The sequence below is a fragment of the Tursiops truncatus genome, chromosome 11 (assembly GCF_011762595.2).
Source record: "Tursiops truncatus isolate mTurTru1 chromosome 11, mTurTru1.mat.Y, whole genome shotgun sequence".
Classification (NCBI taxonomy): Eukaryota; Metazoa; Chordata; class Mammalia; order Artiodactyla; family Delphinidae; genus Tursiops; species Tursiops truncatus.
The window spans coordinates 44035567-44054946 of record NC_047044.1 but is presented as its reverse complement, the minus strand read 5'-3'; the positions used below and the strand labels follow the sequence as shown (position 1 = coordinate 44054946).

At 33.9% G+C, this 19380-nt stretch overlaps 1 long non-coding RNA gene across 1 annotated transcript in view; it reads right to left on the bottom strand.

The window, feature by feature from the left end:
* Positions 1-2555: 2555 nt before the first annotated feature.
* Positions 2556-19380, bottom strand: part of LOC141275773 (uncharacterized) — a 79268-nt gene continuing 62443 nt past the window's right edge. Inside the window, exon 3 of the long non-coding RNA XR_012324064.1 lies at positions 2556-2641. This is a non-coding gene — a long non-coding RNA (uncharacterized lncRNA). The remainder of the gene's footprint in view (positions 2642-19380) is intronic.

Below are 19380 nucleotides of genomic sequence, written 5' to 3'. Positions count from 1 at the left end.
TTAAAAAAAGTAACAAGAAATCTAACTTATTATAGTTTGATAATTGTAAATACCAAACACCAAACAGCCATTTTCAATGTCAACTCTACATAACTCTTCTAACATGTTGGTACTTTCTTATTTTGCTGTATAGGTACTGTTCGAAAAATTACTGTATTTTGTCCCACTATGTTCCATGGAGGCCTGAGTGGCAGGATAGGAACATACTCCTCATATCCATGAACTACTCATTCTTCAACTCTCATTATTCTCTGAACCTGGAATTTTCATTTGCTAGTGAGGGACGCAAAAGGTGAAAGGTGGCCTAAGTAATAATAATCTGTTTTTTTTGTAAAATACCTCATCCAGTGTTGTTAGTCACTTCTATTAGTCTTCTTTGCTATAAATTAGTAATAACAATAAGTGAAAAGTTCATCTTGCTACAACTCCAAAATTGGTTAGAGTTCAAGATAATGTCTTTGTTTAAATGTGCCAGTTATACTAAAGCAAACAACAATAGCAGAATGTGTATTGGATGAATGAACTAAAGAAGAGCTAAAATGAATGCACTGTGGATTTGGACTTGAGTTCTATTTTTGAATTGTTTCCCTAAAATCTTCTTCCCTTAGAAATCCTAATTAAGCATTTCCACTTAAATTGGTCTTTGACAGCATGGTTATCACGAGAAGGTTCTTAATTTTTCTTCTTATGAGTTACGTCTAAAATAGTTTCCCTTGAAGATGAAATCAGAGCATGAAATGAACTGCTTAGGTTACTGATATGTGCCATCACCTAAATCTCAGAGCAGCATAACCTAAATCTTCAAAGGCTCAGCTGACATTTTCATGCCATTTTTATTTCAGCCAGACCAGATTCCTATTTCTCTCAAAAAATACCACGGAATTGGAACAATAATTCACACACCCTCTCTCAAAGTGTTTAAAACTCGAAGATAGTCCACCACCTAAGTCACTGGGCAGTTTTTACCAGTTTTTATTGCATTCATATTCCTTTAAACTTCTTTGCTGGATGTTCATTCTGTTCATATACTTACTGCCTTGTCATTTTGACTGCTCCTGGCTAATGTTCTCTATCTCAAAATACATGGTTTGGAGGAAATTAGCTTCTGGCTCTTATCATAATAGCACAAATGGCAAGTCTCCAGGTGCCCTAAAGTGCCATAACACAGAGAATATTTGCATATTTAGTCTTACATGGTAAGCAACAGGGGTACCTGCCATTGTTAGAACACAGCTCAGAAAGTTGGCAAGAGAATTCCCCATTCTGAAATGTTCATGATATTAAATTACTCAATCTAATATATGGTCGAATTACTTTCTAAGAAATAGGAAACTGTTAGTCTAAATTATGGAAATATTCTACATATTCACTTGGTATACTTGTTTAAAGCAAAATTATCCCCTTTGGTGTCATTTAGCAATGTTTTAATTTATCTTTTCCTCATACATTTTTTTTTACCCCTAGAAATCCATACACTACGTATAATGCAATACTGTGCTATGTCATATACTATGTTAAAACAGTTGTTTCTGAAAATACAGAGAAGACAGGAAATAGACAATTGTATGAAATATATGTGATTATCAAAGTCATCTTTATGAATAACCATGCAATTAAAATGTGTAGAGTTTCTGTAAGTATTCTGATTGCTAATATGCTCTATGGTAAAGTCCACTCACATGAGAAGGTAAAAACAAAATAATTTTTCTCCAAGAAGAGAAGCTTTAAAATCTCCTGTTTCTAAGATCAAGGCTACTCTATCATTTATAAAACCACTACAACTTTTTCCATTTCCAACATCAGTAGAAACAAGATAGTCAAAGCAAAAGAAACTGATTTCACAGTTATTGTTTTTCTCTGATTTGATTTAGCTTGTGGTTTTCATACCTATAATTTTAAGAACTACAGGATTTAAAAATTGTAGGCACACACAAGAAATGTAACATTGAACATCAGTAAATGACAGTCTTGTGTTCATATGTTTTTGCCATATCATTGTCTACCTGCTACATTAAAGACAATTACAGAATTTTTAATATAGTAATATGTCAATCATAGCTTTTGGACTTAGAAATGAAAATACCATGCTCGAGAAAAATTTCCAATTCTTTCAGTAAGAATTAATATAAATGAGGAAATCTGATGTCCTTTGTCAATGATGATTTTTAGGCTAAACAGCCATGTTAAATGTATTTTGAAAGTAAATTTACTGAACTTAAAAATATTTTTGAATCTTTCAGTTTATAATAAAATTCTGGCATATTATTTAGACAGCTAAAATAAAGAATGAGAAGTTTCTAACAAATATCTCAAAACTTACATATAGTTGCTTTCCTTTTTTCTATTATCTTCCTTTAATAGACTTTTCCCCTTAAATTGAAATTCAGAGCATGGAGCTAGAAGGAAATTCACTGTGGTCTTAGTATGAGAGCCAAAGGACTTGCTGAAACCCCGAGGTAATACTGGGAAGTGAATCACTATGCACTGATTTCGGGCTGAATAGCATATGTCTTTGTGCAGAGTGTTTATATAAGCCTTACCTTAAGAGGCAAAGAAATCAGGATTATGTGAGTTGGGCCTTCAGAAGGGAGACTAAATGGAGTCTATTCAAATCCTCAGGTTTGATTTGTACTGGAAGCATCTGATGGAAGGAAAAAAAAGCAGACATTGTGGATGAGAGTAGGACTGGAAATTAATGGTTGTAACTATTAGAACCATTTATCTTGATATTTTAGTGTTTAAATTTTATAGCAATAAATAAAGTACAAACATAAAAAAAAAGACTGTGCTTTTTAATTGACTTGAAAACCAATCAGGGGAAATAAAATGCCTCTGAGTTTAAAAAGAAAGTGGATTTGGTTTTGCTGATCACTGCTGATAGTAAGCAACCAGCTAGATGTCTCAAATCTCACTTTCAAAAAGCCTATTTTCTATTGGTGATGATAAATTTGTCCCTTGCTTATACTTATCAGTGGGTGTTCAGTTGTTATAGGACATTTGAAGTGATTCAGTTCATTTCTTGGATATTTTCAAAAGCAGGGAAGGATTTCACACTCTGTAGAGTGCTGCTTCACCACAAATAAAGAATATTACAGCTTATGGGAGTGATAATTAAAGCCAATAATAACCTAGAAGTCTCCTTGCCTCTACAGTGTTGGAAGTAATACTTTGCCATTGTGTACCTGTCTGGCTGAGGATGCTCTCACTGCCTCCTGAATCAAGCTGAAATTGCAATTCAAATGGGAACTGCTAAAATCATATTGCTAAGCTTTCATGTGGAGAGTTAAAATATGCAAATACATGTTGCAATGATGAAGGCAGTGTATAAAGGTAATATATTATACAGGAAAAATAATGAAAGCTTATTTCAAGGTATGATATATCATCTTGTGTACAAGCGAGTAAAAAAAAAGTATTTGTAATCAATAGATGAAAGAGAATAAACTCACAAAGAAAAATGCCTAGTATACGCCAAATATTGTGGAAATAATGTATAACCCATGCCAAATAGATAGTCTTTGACTGTGATGGGTATTTACTCTTTTTTTTTTTTCTTTTTTTTATTGCGGTACGCGGGCCTCTCACTGCTGTGGCCTCTCCCGTTGCGGAGCACAGGCTCCGGACGCGCAGGCTCAGCGGCTATGGCTCACGGGTCCAGCCGCTCCGCGGCATGTGGGATCTTCCCAGACCGGGGCACGAACCCGTGTCCCCTGCATCGGCAGGCGGACTCTCAACCACTGCGCCACCAGGGAAGCCCCCTACTCTTTATTTCCCTTATAAATAAGTGAAAGAACCATGTTTTGTGTTAAGAAACAAACTAGATGAAGTATTCCAAATATGATTCAGAGAAATGAATAGCATTGTCCAAAGAGTAAGTGGGCAGAGAAGTTATGGTTTGGAATGTTTCAGTCATAGAAATAATAGAATCAGAATCCATCAAGAAGTTAACTCCATGTGGTCAGTTGATATGTTTTTGACCCTCATGTATTCAATCTCAAACTTCACACTTTTGTAAAGAAGGGATCAGAAATGTTTCCAAAAGAATTTTATTTTGTACTGTGTGATGGGTTTGAAATGACTGTGTGAGGGAGGTGAGGTAAGAGGAGAGTGGATCAATTTATTAAGCTTTGAGCAGATTGGATTGTAAAAGTTATCTTGATAATTTCTTTGTTTCTGAAAGTGCAGGCTTTGAGAGAAACATACATTGGGATTGATCAAACTTCTACATAAATCTTTGTGTTAAAACAGCCACTTACCCAAATATGGTATGCTACTTAAATATTATCCTCTGAATGAATATTAATATAGTGGGGTTCAAATTCGGTATCCACCATAAATATCTGTTAAACCTTGGGAAAGTCACAACTTCTTAGCCTCAATTTCCACATTTGTAAATGAAAATCATAATCATCATCATCATAATTTCCAAAACAAAGGATGGTTATAAGCATTATATTATTTAGTATATATAACAAGGCCTTGTAATGCTAAGTGTTACACCAAATATTATCTTTACGTAACAATTATTATAATTGAGTAAAAACCCCACTTAAATGACCGTACCAATGTATTTCTCATGCAGTTATGACAAAAGTCATTTATTAATTCGAGAAGCACTTATTGTGTATTTATATGGCAATCATCATCCCAGCCTACTGAGATATTAAAATTAATAAAAATATAGTTCCATCTTTTATTATTTAGCCTAAGCCTAGGTTATCATAATGCAGAAAGCTAAGTTAAAGAAACTTAAAGAAGATGGAAGCTTGTTTCTCTCTTGTGTAACAGTTCTAAGATAGCAGAGAGATCTGTTCCACATTGTTATTCAGAAACCCAGTTTCTTTTCACCTTTTTTCACCATCCCCAACTACATTGTCACAGTTAGGTAGCCACCACATCTAGATTGTAACTGTGGGAAGTAAAGAGAGATTATGTAAGAGGCGTGCCCATTCTCTTAAGGGACCTTGAGTGAAGTGCACTCTTTATATCTGCTTGCCTCCCATCTGAGAAAACTTAGCAAACATGACAATTCTAATTGCAAGGGAGACTGGAAATGTAATATAGATAGGCAGCCAAGTTTCTAGCTATTGCAAGGAAGATGGGAAAAAGGGATTTTGTTTGACAGCTAGCAGTCTCTAACAAATAACCTTCTGAAGCTCACTGTCTGCTGGAGGAGAACGATAATTACAATGCAGTGTGAAACAGCGGATACAATTATATGCATATAGTTAATTTAAGCAAGTCAGAGAAAGCCTATCTAAGTATTTTGTTAAATCTCAGTTTCTCTAAATTTTGTCCTTGGCCCAATGGGAACCTCTGACAATGTTTTCACCTGTGTGCAGTGAGGTGAAAAAAATACAATTGATAGAAAAAACACTCTCAAATATAAACTATTTTTATTAAAAAGGTATTTTTATTTTAAATTTATACTCTTCTTAAATTTTGCGGCTAAAATACCCTCTCATGAAATGATAAGATCAGAAACAACTTTTGTTCGATTTTGAATGTCTTTAACTTTCAGCCTCCCCTTTCCACCAACATCCCCCCTTCACCCAAAGTGCATTTGTATGTTGAGCTTCTGACTGTGAAATACAGGGAAAATACAGTGTTCTGTGAATATCTGAGAACGACTTGTCTTTTCTGTATCATTTTCTAAAATATTGTATTTTTGACTGATCAGAAGAAAATATATATTTTGGCACAATATTACTAGAAAATAATTTTTAAAACATAATAGCATGGGTCTCATAAAAATATAAAATAAACACTTGTCAACAATTCATTTAGCTCATTAATTAGTGAGGAAACCAATATGATGTTAAAACCAATGCAAAGGAGAATTCAAAGAACACACATGTTAGGCAATCCAGAATGCTGAAATGAATTTATAAGTAGACACAAAAGTGGTCAATATCCACAAGGCAATGATCAGTTGCATCTTCACCAGACACAATAACATTTATTTATGTTTCTATGGACAATAATAATTTGCATTACAAACATATTTTTATAATTTATAAAACTGCAAATAGCTTAAAAGACAATGGAAAGTGGAGAACTAGAAGAGCACTGTGGACAAGACACCTAGTGATCATTCTTGCCCATTTGCAAGTCAGTCACAATATTGCTTGACAATATTAAGGAGTTTTGATGTGTTTTTTCTTCTTGTTTTGACATATATCTTGTCAAAATTTAATAATGTAAACTTATTGTGAAAACATTTGAATCCCTGTTTGAGGAGTAAATAACTACATGTTGTTTATTACAATATTCAGTATATTGTTGATGCCCACAAATTACTATTATTAGTAGTATTTGTTGTAAATGTACACATTTTTAATTAGAATAAGACTAGTATTCTAGTATGATTCAGTAATTAATACAAAGCTTGTGAAATAGCACTTTTATGAGAAATAAGTGTATTTTGGAAAGCAAAAACTTAGTAATGAATGACATTATTTCCATTTTTGCAAATATCTTCTAATGTATGCGTTAGTAAAAGACAGTCAGGTTCTCATATCATCTTCTGTGTCATTGTTTGTTTCAGTTATATGAAGAAAACTCCACCACACATTATTATGCAGTTAGAAAAGGGAGGATCTCTGAAACCCTGAAAAAGTCTTGGGACTGTTCCCACTGGGGTTATTGAATCTCATTTTTATGGACTGTTACACTAGTCCATATGCTCACACTCTTCTAGACAATACTAGCTTCTGTCTTCACCCTCATCTAAAGATCTTTATGCCTATTTTATTGAAATTTACCTGCACTTTTTCCCATATACTCTTCCTTCTCCCCCTTTCCTTCACATGAAGCGTCTGTGCTCCTTCATAATGGCGGTCTGCTTGCTTGGACCCTTATTTTCACATCTGCTCACCATTCAAGGACATTGCTGCAGCAGTTCTCCTCTCTATGTCTAGCATCATCAATTATTTCCTCTAATACCTCACTCTCATCAACATATACTCACAGTGTTGATCTTCTAATAAAGTCAAATGAAACAAAATGAAGTCAATCTGTCTTGAGTCCATATTCCTGTCTACTTACTGTTCTATTTCTTTGTTAATTCTTAGAGCAAAGACTAGAACTTGTAGAACTTGCTTATATTCACTACCTCCAATTCCTCTCCTTTTATTTTCATGTGAACCCCCTGCAATAAATCATTTTTTCTTACTTCTCCACAAAAATGCCACTGTCACGGTCAACAGTGACCTCCTCTTTGCTAAATTTGATGTTGATTCTCTATACCATCTTACTTGACTTAGAAACAACATTTGATGGTTGGTCACTTGCAACTCCTTCAATCATTTTCTTCATTTGTATTTCAGGACTCCCTTTTGGTATTTTTCTTTTCTTTTTTTTTTTTTTTTTTTTGCAGTATGCGGGCCTCTCACTGTTGTGGCATCTCCTGTTGCAGAGCACAGGCTCCGGACGTGCAGGCCCAGGGGCCATGGCTCACGGGCCCAGCCGCTCCGCGGCATGTGGGATCCTGCCGGACGGGGGCACAAACCCGTGTCCCCTGCATTGGCAGGCGGACTCTCAACCACTGCGCCACCAGGGAAGCCCGGTATTTTTCTTCTTGACTTGTCACTTATACCCAGCCTCTTTGCTGACTCTCCTCATCTCTCCTACTTACATATTTAGAGAAATATGTAAAGAAACCTCAGTTCTCAGATTTCTTCAGTTCTGAATTTATATTCATGCCCCTGACAATGTCAAATTTTATCTCCTCTGAACCTCAGAATCAAATATCCAAATATAATCCACAAATCTACTGGACTGCCTAATAAGTATCTAAAAATTTCACATATCAAAAACCATACTAATAATTCCCCCTCCAATTATTCTTTCTGATTTTCCCCATCTTGACAAATGCCACTTCCATCTTTCAGTTATTCAGACCAAAATCTGTACCTTACTGTAAGGTTGCAAATAAGAATCTAGAATGTGACGTATCAGAGAAGTCAAAAATATAACCAAAGGAAAAAAATCAATAATGCCCAAAATATTATTCTATGTATTAGTTTTCTAGGCTGCATAACAAAGTGCCAAAAATTAGGTGGTTTAAAAAATAGAAAGTTACTATCTCACAGTTTTGAAGGCCAGAAGACTAAAATCAAGGTGTCAGCAGGGTCATACTCCCTTAGAAGATTCTAAGGAAGTATCTATATTAGGCCTCTCTTCTAGCTTCTGGTAGCCTTTGTCATTCCTCCCTTGTAAATTTGGCTGTCTTTTGTATCTCCTCACATGGCATTCTCTCTGTGCATGCATGTCTGTGTCCAACTTTCTTATCAGTCATAAAAGGACATCAGTCATATTAGAGTAGTTTCAACCCTACTCCAGTACAACCTCTTCTTAATTAATTACATCTGTAATGACCCTATTTCTAAATAAGGTCACATTTGAGGTACTGGTGATTAGGACTTCAGCATATGAATTTTGAGTAGGAAACAATTCAACCTTTAACATCCTACAAAGTAGAATTCAAGAAAGATATAATATTATGAGAAAATAAATTTGTATTCATAATCCATAATGAATCAGTGATAATTATGTGTCAAATAATATAGCTGCAACATAAATAAAACAAAATATTTTAGCATACAAGAAAAATGCAAAGAAATATAAATTAATTGGGAGATATTTAGCAAATATCTTTCAGTCTATGACAAGTCAGGCAATCAAAATAAATAGAGAAATGCACTTAGATAATATAAAAATAAAATTAAGTAGTAGATATATAACGAATTACTTCACTAACAAATGAAATAAACTTATTTTATTTTTAGGATCTACCGAATATTTCAAAAACATAGATCATATATTTGGTCAAATAATAATATGTATATGATGCTAGTATGTTCTAGGCTCTGTTCAAGTAATAATTCTGTGCTATTCACAATAATGTTACATAGAGCAAGAAGTTTACAAAAGTTTAAAGTTTAAAAACTGCCATCAGTATATTTTTAAAAAATAGGTTGAAGGCAAGTAGGTTTAAGGGTAAAAACATATGACCTATGAATTCACAAATAAACTCATATCTTAAAATTGCAGTACTTTATTATTCACCAATAAAAAAGACACAATCTAAGCATTAAGCTCAAGAAGTAAATAATAAATGTAACTGCAAAAATACGTAATACAAATAATTAACCAGAAAGCAGACAATATATAGAACAAAGACATAAAGTAAAATGGACTAATACCTGGAAATATGCTTTAAAGAAAAGAAACAGATAAAAAGTAAAATTGTGAACAAATATTGAATCTATTTAAATAATTATTTTTAAAATTTTGCATTTATTATCTTTCTAATTGATTTTGAATAAATTCAATTTATCAATCTAAACTTCTCATTATATTCATTGTTTATTCATTTGCAAATTAAATTCAATGAGTCCTCTGGAAAACATAAATAAAATACACTCTGTATTCAACCTAAAGGGACCTATAATCTTGAAGAAAATTACTTCTACAACGGGCCATGGACGCAGAGGATTCTTTAGGTGAGTTTTTTCACACTTTCAAACATGATTATCAGCCTATAACATGTTTCAGGGAATGAAGAAAATAAGGAAAGACAGACAGAGAGCCCTCTCTTTAGCTATATTAATCTTTATACAAAGTTTGAAAAGATAGAATCAAAAATATCAGTGACTAATGTCACTCAATGTAAATGTGGACATTCTAAATAAACTATCAGCAAGCCAAAGTCTGCATTATATTTAATATACATGTAATTTTGTCCTACATTTTAAAAAAAAAATTGCCTGCCTCGTATCCCTTACCACTACCTCTGTTAACAGTACTCTGTTTTTGTTTTATAAAAAAATCTTTTACATTGTCATGTGTACTTTTTTGAAGCTGTAGACCAGAACTCCCTACTCTTTTGTCACAAGAGTGAAAAAATGAAGAAATCTGGCTTATCAGTCTATTTTATTTTTCCCAGTTACACATTTTCATTACATGTCAATAAATTTCCTCCCTTTTTAATAATCTCTTACATGTGAGTTTCTGTTACATGAAACCAAAGCTAAAAATATATAAAACAATTAAAATCCACCATAAAAAAATAAGATTTATCTAGGAATTTAATGATAGTTTATTAATGAATCATTATTAATCATTTATCATATCAATAAGAAAATATTACCTCAAGAGAACCTGAATGCCATTTAGTAATCTTTACTAATATTAACAAATAAAAAAAACATAAATGCAGGTGAATTTCCTTAAAATTGTGTAAAATATGTACTTTAAATCAAGAGCCAACATGAAACTTAATGATGATGCACAAAAAAATCATACTCATTAAAACCAAGAGGAAAGCAAAGATGTCTGCAATTGCTGTTATTCATTAATATGATTCTGGATATTTCTGGCCAATGCATGAATAAATGAAACAGAAATAAGAGATAAAACTCTTAAAAAGGAAAGTATAAAAAGTTTCAAATGGCACAGTTATATATCTAGAAGCCCTAGAGAATCAACTGAGAACTATTAGATTTAATAAGAAAGTTTATTAACAGCTAGTTATATGATTAATATACTTGTCATAATATCTCTAATCATCTGAATTGGTAATAGGTGTCTGTGGAAGGTAGTAGTGGGTGTGTGTGGACAAAGCCTTCACTTTAATATCCAAATAATATGCCATGAGAAACCATCATTCATGTTGAAGGGAGTCAACTCCACCACCCCAGTATTCCTGAGAATTCCCCAGGATGGGTGTCTTTACATCCCACAAAACTATCCTTCTGAAGTGTCTCCACTTAACTCTTTGGTTTCTGTAAGTAGTTATCCAAGTTGCTGCAGCTCTTCCTACTCTATTATGCTTCAAAATATTCTCTTAATTCCCCAAATTACACCTAAAACAAACCTATCTTGTTTAAAAAAATTATCAGATGTTTGAAGACAACATAAAGGAATTACAATTCATAGAATGAAATCTAAAAAGCAGATAATCAGGTCTCATTTTTCCTCTAGTCCACTGGCTAGAACCCACCTAGAGGTCCCTTTTCCTTGGATTTAGCCTGAACAATATTCTCCTGTTTAAAATCTGTCTCTATAGATTCATAGATTAGAAGAACTCAACTTCCAACAAGGTGCCCTGTCTCCAGACAAATGAAAAAGAATGAAGGAAAAGAAAAGAAAAAACATATATAGCTAATAACCTTATCAGAGATGCCCCTGTGTCTTGAATGAAGATGTAGTTCATTATTAAACAAAATGCTTAATATCTCAGTCAGAAGCATCAGTCTTTGGACACCATCCCATATTCAGAACTTCCTTTATATTTGCATGAATAAAAAGGCTTGATAGTATGGTTAATGTAAAGAAGAAGGGAGAAGATGCCTTAAAAAAAAAAAAAGGCTAGCTTCTACCTTCAAAGCCACAGGAAAAGAAAGTGCAGGCAATTTCAGAATAGCATTTTGCCTTGACTACTATCCATCAAGTAAGTATTCAGACCTGTTGGGTTTAATCTCAGGTTACTCAAACTTAACGTTTTGAAACAGCAAAATTCTATCATCCTCCCTAACCTATAAATGCAAATTCTATCCTTCCATTAGTTCTGGAAAAATACTATGGAGTTATTTTTAACTCCACTCTAGTTTACCACCACATCTAATTCATTATCAAAACTTGTTGCTTCTATATTCAATATATCCAGAATCAATCATTTGCCACCACAGCTACTACTATATCACAGATCCAAGCTGCAATTAGCTCTTGACTGCATTATTGCAATAACCCCTAACCGATATCCATTCTTTTAGGCGTGTACCCACAGCACTGATGACTGGTTACTAAAAAGGTTATATATCTCTTTTAATCAAACAATCAAATAAATGGTTTTCTATGTCACTTAAAATAAAAGCCAAGTTCCATACAATGGTCTAAACGTCCTATAATATCTGGCACCATCCTCACTTCTCTGATGTCATCTTCTACCATTTTCCTTTTTATACAAGCCTTCTTTTCATTTCTTATATACACCAAATCTGCTTTTCCTGGAACATCTTTCCCTTACATATCTGCAGGCTCATTCTAGCACTTTCATGATCAGTAGCACTCCTTCTCCCCTTTAGATTGCTCCTCACCATTTCTTTATCCATTTATCACCAGTTTACAGAATATATATATATATTTTTTTTGTTTACTTTTATATTGTTTGTCTTGTCCCTACTAGAATATAAGCTCTATGAGGACTGAAATACTAGGGTGTAGTGCAGTATCTAATGTTTTATCCTCAATGATCATTTGTTGTATAAATGAATAAATATATCACACGTCACATTAGTATACAATACAAGCCAAAAAAATCAGTGTAAAAATTCTACAAGGAGAAATGAAGTTCACAAACTAATAATATAGCAGTGTGTACATGTCAGTCTCAAACTCCCAATTGATCCTCCCCACCCTCCCTCCACTCCAAAACCATAAATTTGTTCTCTAAGTCTGTGAGTGTTTCTGTTTTGTAAATAAGTTCTTTTGTATAATTTTTTCAGATTCTGCATACAAGTGATATCATATGATATTCGTCTTTCTCTGGCTGACTTAACTTCACTTAGTATGATAGTCTCCAGGTCCATCCATGTTGCTGCAGATGGCATTGTTTCACTCTTTTTAATGGCCGAGTAATATTCCATTGTATATATGTACCACATCTTCTTTATCCATTCATCTGTTGATGGACATTTAGGTTGTTTCCATGTCTTGGCTATTGTAAACAGCATTGCAATGAACATTGGGGTGCAAGTATCTTTTGGAATTATGTTTTTCTCCAGGTATATGCCCAGGAGCGGGATTGCGGGGTTATATGGTAGTTCTATTTTTAGGTTGTTTTTTTTTTTTTTTTTTGATACGCAGGCCTCTCACTGTTGTGGCCTCTCCCGTTGCGGAGCACAGGCTCTGGATGCGCAGGCTCAGCAGCCATGGCTCATGGGCCCAGCCACTCCGCGGCATGTGGGATCTTCCCAGACTGGGGCACGAACCCGTGTCCCCTGCATCAGCAGGCAGACTCTCAACCACTGCGCCACCAGGGAAGCCCTATTTTTAGTTTTTTAAGGAACCTCCATACTGTTCTCCATAGTGGCTGTACCAGTTTACACATTCCCACCAACAGTGTAGAAGGGTTTCCTTTTCTCCACACCCCCTCTAGCATTTATTGTTTGTGGATTTTTTGATGATAGCCATTCTGACTGGTATGAGGTTGTATCTCATTGTAGTTTTGATATGCATTCTCTAATAATTAGCAATGTTGAGCATCTTTTCATATGCCTCTTGGCCATCTGTATATCTTCCTTGGAGAAATGTCTATTTAGGTCTTCTGCCCATTTTTCGATTGGGTTTTTTTGTTTTTTTTTTTTGACATTGAGCTGCTTGAGCTCTTTGTAAATGTTGGAGATTAATCCCTTGTTGGTTGCAATCGTTTGCAAAGATTTTCGCCCATTCTATGGGTTGTCTTTTCATTTTGTTTATGGTTTCCTTTGCTGTGCAAAAGCTTTTGAGTTTAATTACGTCCCATCTGTTTATTTTTGGTTTTATTTCCATAATTCTAGGAGACGGATGGAAAAAGATATTGCTGCAATTTATGTCAGAGTGTTCTGCCTATATTTTCCTCTGAGAGTTTTATAGCATCTGGTCTTACCTTTAGGTCTTTAAGGAAGTTTGAGTTTATTTTTGACATATACACACTGTTATATTTAAAATAGATAACCAGAAAGGTTTTAGCACAGGGAACTCTGCTCAGTACTCTGTAATAACCTAAATGGGAAAAGAATTTGAAAAAGAATAGATAGTATATGTATAACTGAATCACTCTGCTGTACACCTAAAACCAATACAACATTGTTAATCAACTATACTCCAATGTAAAATAAAAATAAAAATAAAATAAATGAATTAAAGTAAGTAAGTGAAAAAGGAAAAAAGGGAAGAACAAAACAATCCAGAAATAAGTAAGGGACACCTTAATCAGAATAGAAATCAAAATCAGTATTCTAGAATACAGCCACAGCAACAAATAATGTAAAAGGAAAAGTATAGATTTGATCAACAAAAACACAATCTGGTTCATTGAAATCTCATAAAATAGTCAAACAATTGGCAATTCACAAAGAGGAGAGTCACAAATAAATATTAGGAATGAGAAGTGAGTCTCACTAAAGAAATAGTAGTAATTTTTTTTTTTTTTTTTTTTTTTTTTGCGGTACGCGGGCCTTTCACTGTTGTGGCCTCTCCCGCTGCGGAGCACAGGCTCTGGACGCGCAGGCTCCGTGGCATATGGGATCTTCCCACACCGGGGCACGAACCCGGGTCCCTGCATCGGCAGGCGGACTCTCAACCACTGCACCACTAGGGAAGTCCAGTAGTAATTTTTAAACTTAAATACTATATGCAAGTATATACAAAAATTTTGAAAAATCTAGATTAAAGGATGATTTTCATATAGATATGCAAGAGATATAGGAAAATAATAAGTGAAGAGGTTTGAATGCTGTCAAAGAAAATGAGAATGTAGACTGAGAGCTATTCTGCAGTCAGAAGGGTAGAAACTCCAGAGGGAAGTGCTCCTCAGCTTTACTGTCAGGGAAAATTCAAGTAAGCAAGGGTTCCATGAATGACTGGATTTGGCAGTTTGGAATTATTTGATCGTAATATCTAATACCCCTCTGTGTTGTCAGTAATTGTGGGTTTCTGAGGGTGTACAAACTTGAGCCTAAGTAGACCCCTGCTATGCCTTAGAAGGAATTGCCTTACAAATTGTGTGGCCTTAGTGCTACTGGTGGTGGTGTCTGGCTGTAAGGTCACTGACCTCAAATGTTTAAAAAAAAAATGCTTTATAGAAAAAAAGAAGTAATAATAACTGCTGTACAGTTTATATCAATCTAGCTTAAAGAATAAAATGTTAATAAAGTATCTCATAAACACATAAAAGCATTCAAAAGATTCACACCTGTGTATCTACACTGCATAAGTTCCAAGAATATCCACTCTTCCCGATTCTCAGAAATATACTAGTGGGCATTATATTTCTTACCATCTTACAATGAAGATGTAATCCTTATGAATATAAGGATTATTTTCATCAAAAATTAACACCTCCTCTGAAAGTATAAATTCAGTGACAGCATCAAAAGCTCCTTAAAAATGCGATATAACTACTCTATTTAAAAAGTTCTATTTTACTTTAAATATTTCCAATCCTTATTATTGATTTCATTTCCAGCTGTCATTTCTTTTCGATATCTGTTTATTTTTTTCAGATTTATAAAATTGTGTTGCAAAATGCATCTTTATTCTAAATAAATTGTTGAAGATCAAATTATTTTAGAATTAATACTACCCTAAATCAACAGTTTATAAAGGCAAAATCCAAACATTAGAAATATAATTACATATAGACAAATAATTGACACACTGTATTGTATTGGGTTCACATGTGTGAATATAAGTCATACTGGAAGAAAGACTTCTCCATTAGTAAACTTTTTATTTTACTAGATCTTTTTCCTGGAAATCACCCATGACTATGGTACAATCCTTATCCTCTTGGAAATTCCACCACAATGTCTTTTATTATTTTTATTTTTTTAGGTATATCTAGAGGAATGTATTTAGAAGGATTCTTTCTATTACCTATATCTATTCCCTAGACATCTAACATGAGTGTCTACAATCTTTTAGGATTTGTGCTATTCACCTAGTTTACAAAATCATTATGTTAGCTTCTTTGAAACGAGTCTTTCAGATTACCTCAGAAGACAAGGGTTCAAAGTAAAAATACATTAGATTATAAATAATATCAGAAAATTGCAAGACAGTGAAAACCAACATTCAGTATGAATCGGGATCTAATAGGAAATCTAGTGGTTGGACAGTGGTAACCCAACAGCATTTCTGACAGTTGGCCTTGAAAGATGGAATTTCAACAGATGTTACTGAGATGGAGAAGGCATCCCACATATTTGGTATTACTGACCTTCAGACACACATAAGAAGAGAAAATAAAATCACTTCTGAGCTCTTGGACCTTGGGATTGGGTAGTATTTCCAAACATGAAAGTCAAAAAGAAAGAATACAGTTTTGAACAGAATGTTGTGAGAGTGGATTTGATCATGCAGCATTTTTTTTCCCTTTGATGTGGGGAAAAAGTGGAATTCCTGCAAGAAATCAGCATAATCTGTTAGTAACATAACACTAGAATTCTTTTACAAGGAGTACAGCCATCCTACACCTTACATTTACTCCCATTTCCTTCCCTTTGGTGCTTTTTCTCTGCATGGGGAAGTTTATACCTTTTCTTCGTGAGCTTTTCAAGCAATATTCTTTAGGATATGCTTGTGAAGACTTTCAAAATTATATTATCCTCTTGAAGGAAACTATAAATCTGTGAACTCATAGATTGAGAAAGAGTTAAAATATTCTCAAAATCTATATATTTTCTTCTCCTATAATTTCTGTTTTTTCCAATTTATCAGTAGCTTTTTCTAGATCCAATACAACTTCTTATTTTTAAATCTGTACTCCTTTAGCAAGAACCATATCTTATTTTATTTACTGACATCTTGAAATAAGAGGCTAATAAGCATTCTTTCCTTGAATTGGCTCAAGTTCTTAATCTATATATTATTTTCTTAAAGAACTCTAAATTCAGTCTTCCTTAAATATTTGATCATGTTCAAAAACAGTACCTATCATTTACTGAGTGGTTTCTGTTACAGGGATACTATGAGTTAAATTGTGGACACCCCAAATTCATATCTTACAGCCCTAACTGCTAGAACCTGAGAAAGTGACCTTATTTGGAAATAGGGCTGTTGCAGATGTAATTAGTTTAGAAAGGGTCATTAAGATGGGCCCTAATTCCAATACAAATGTGTTCTTATAAAAATAAAATAGGATACAGAGAGAATGCCATGTGAAGACCAAAGCAGAGAAGTACAAGCCAAGGAATACTAAAAATTGCCAGAAAACCAGCAGAATCTAGGGGAGAGGAACTGAACAGATTCTCCCTCAGCACCCTTAGAGGGATTGTCTTTATGACTATAACACAGAAATCCTGCCTCGTTTCCAGCTTGCTGCCCTGCAGAATTCAGAGTCAAGACTGCCACATCAACTCTTACCACAGTCTCCAGCCTGCCAGCCAGCCCTACATATTTTGAATGGCCAGCCTTTAGAACTGTGTGAGTGAATTCCTCACAATAAGTATTATCTCTTCGATAGATAGACAGATAGATAGATTCTAGATAGATAGCAATATATCTATATCTATCTATATCTATATCCATATATCTATATGAGAGAGGTCCTATTGGTTCTGTTTCTCTGGAGAACCCAGAGTAATACAAAGAAATTATGTAATAGCCTAATAAGGAAGTTATAATTGCTCTCATTTTACATATAATTCTACTGATAAATTTAGTAACTTGCCCATCACATAGCTTACCGGTGACAAACCCAAGTCTCTGACTCCATAGGCCATTATTTTAAGTATTGTGATATTCAGTAATATCTTAATTCAAATTGTTCTCTGTTTCTTCATGTGACTTGAGGGAGGATATTTCCCTGTTATCCTTTTAGTATATTGAGAAAAAAACTGTAACTGCATCTTTCAGAACACATACATACACTTCCAAGAATGTAGAAATTGAGAAGATGTAGTGCCTTGAAAAATATTTCAGATATTTGGCCAAACCACTAAGATCATTAAAGTTAGTCCTACTGTGAACTCCTACCTGATCCCCACACATGCAAAGAAATGTTCCTGTTGAATGTAGGAAATTTAATCACAAACTCATTTCAGAAATTCTACAGACTAGCCACATGCCTCCAGGTGAGTCTCCATAACTTCAGTGTTTCTGTTTCTTACATTCAATTTAGAAATATTCTCCCTTTTATATATCTAAAAATATATACTTATGCTCTGTACGGCCTTTAGTAACTGCAAAATAACATCATAAGATCACCTTGGCCTTCCAGGGCTAATGTATGTAGAAATGCTTAAGAGGCTGTTCTTCTGAGGATGAACTGGCAAAAATTCCAGATCACAAGGTGGTATTACTGTCTTGAGAATAAGTCACTGGAGCATTCACAAGTGATAAGCTGGTGCTAACAAAGCAATCTGAAAGAAACTTTAAAATAAATGTTTGAAATATTCAAAGATAAAAATGAAGAACTAAATCCATAACGGAAGAAGAGAGCACTTTGAAAATTGTTGCTTTAAAAAAACCCAACAAAACAGATTTTAGAAACTGAATATAATTTAAAAGAAAATTATATAAAATGAAAAATAGTTGCATCATGATGATACTTTCGAGGCTTCTCTACAATAATAACTGGTACAAAAGCTCCAGGATTCTGAATATGTAATTGTATGTGTGTGTGTGTGTGTGTGTGTGTGTATGTGTGTGTGTGTGATTGAAAATTATACCTTTAGTAGCATAGTTTAGTTAAATAAGGGTAATCACTTTAAAAATCATTAATTTCCATCTCCCTTCTAAAGTGAGGAAAAATGTAATTTCAGGTTCCAGAAACTATACAAGACATAAACGCTGACTAAAATTAAGTGTGGATATAATTATTAAAGAGAATCACCTATTTTGATTTCCAGATTTTTAGTTTTGGGATTATGCTTTCCATAGATACATTTTGAGGAAGCTTGCTGAGCTATGATTCACTATTTGGAAGTAGTAGTCACGTTGTCTTTATAAATGGAATATATGTTTTTTGATCTTAGGCTTATTAGACAGATATCAAGGCCTAACCTGGCCACACTCTTCCCTCCTGTGGATCTCTGTTGCCTGGAAATAATTCTGGTAATCACCTTGATTTAGAGCAAGCTACTCAGCCTACTAAATATACATCTTACTTCTTTATGTACATCCTACTAACTATAATAAAGCCTTGTTAGTTTTTTCCTACTTAATATATGTGATTTTTATTTTATTTATTGAACATTTAAACATATTATACATGAAAGTAAAATGGAGAAAATCACACTACCTCTGCTTAATAATTTCTAGTGAAATATATTTGCAGCATCTAAGAAAAGCATTTGATTACAAAAATGCAGCAAGTATTAAATGATTTTTCCCTAGATTTATTTTCTACCTCGTCTGGCTGATCATATTTCCTTCAATGATTTTAATTAGTCTTTTCCAAGGCATGTGGCTATGGAAAACTTTGTATAAAATAAAAGAAGTAACACCTATAGAATAAGTTAGCAGAAATAACTTGGGCTGCATTGCTGATTCTTGTAATCTCTAACGATCAATTCAAGGGAGAATTGCTAATTAACAATACCAGTAATCACTAATGGAGTGACAGACTGGGTACCCCAGGGCTAAATCAGTAGATCAGAATATAATCACATG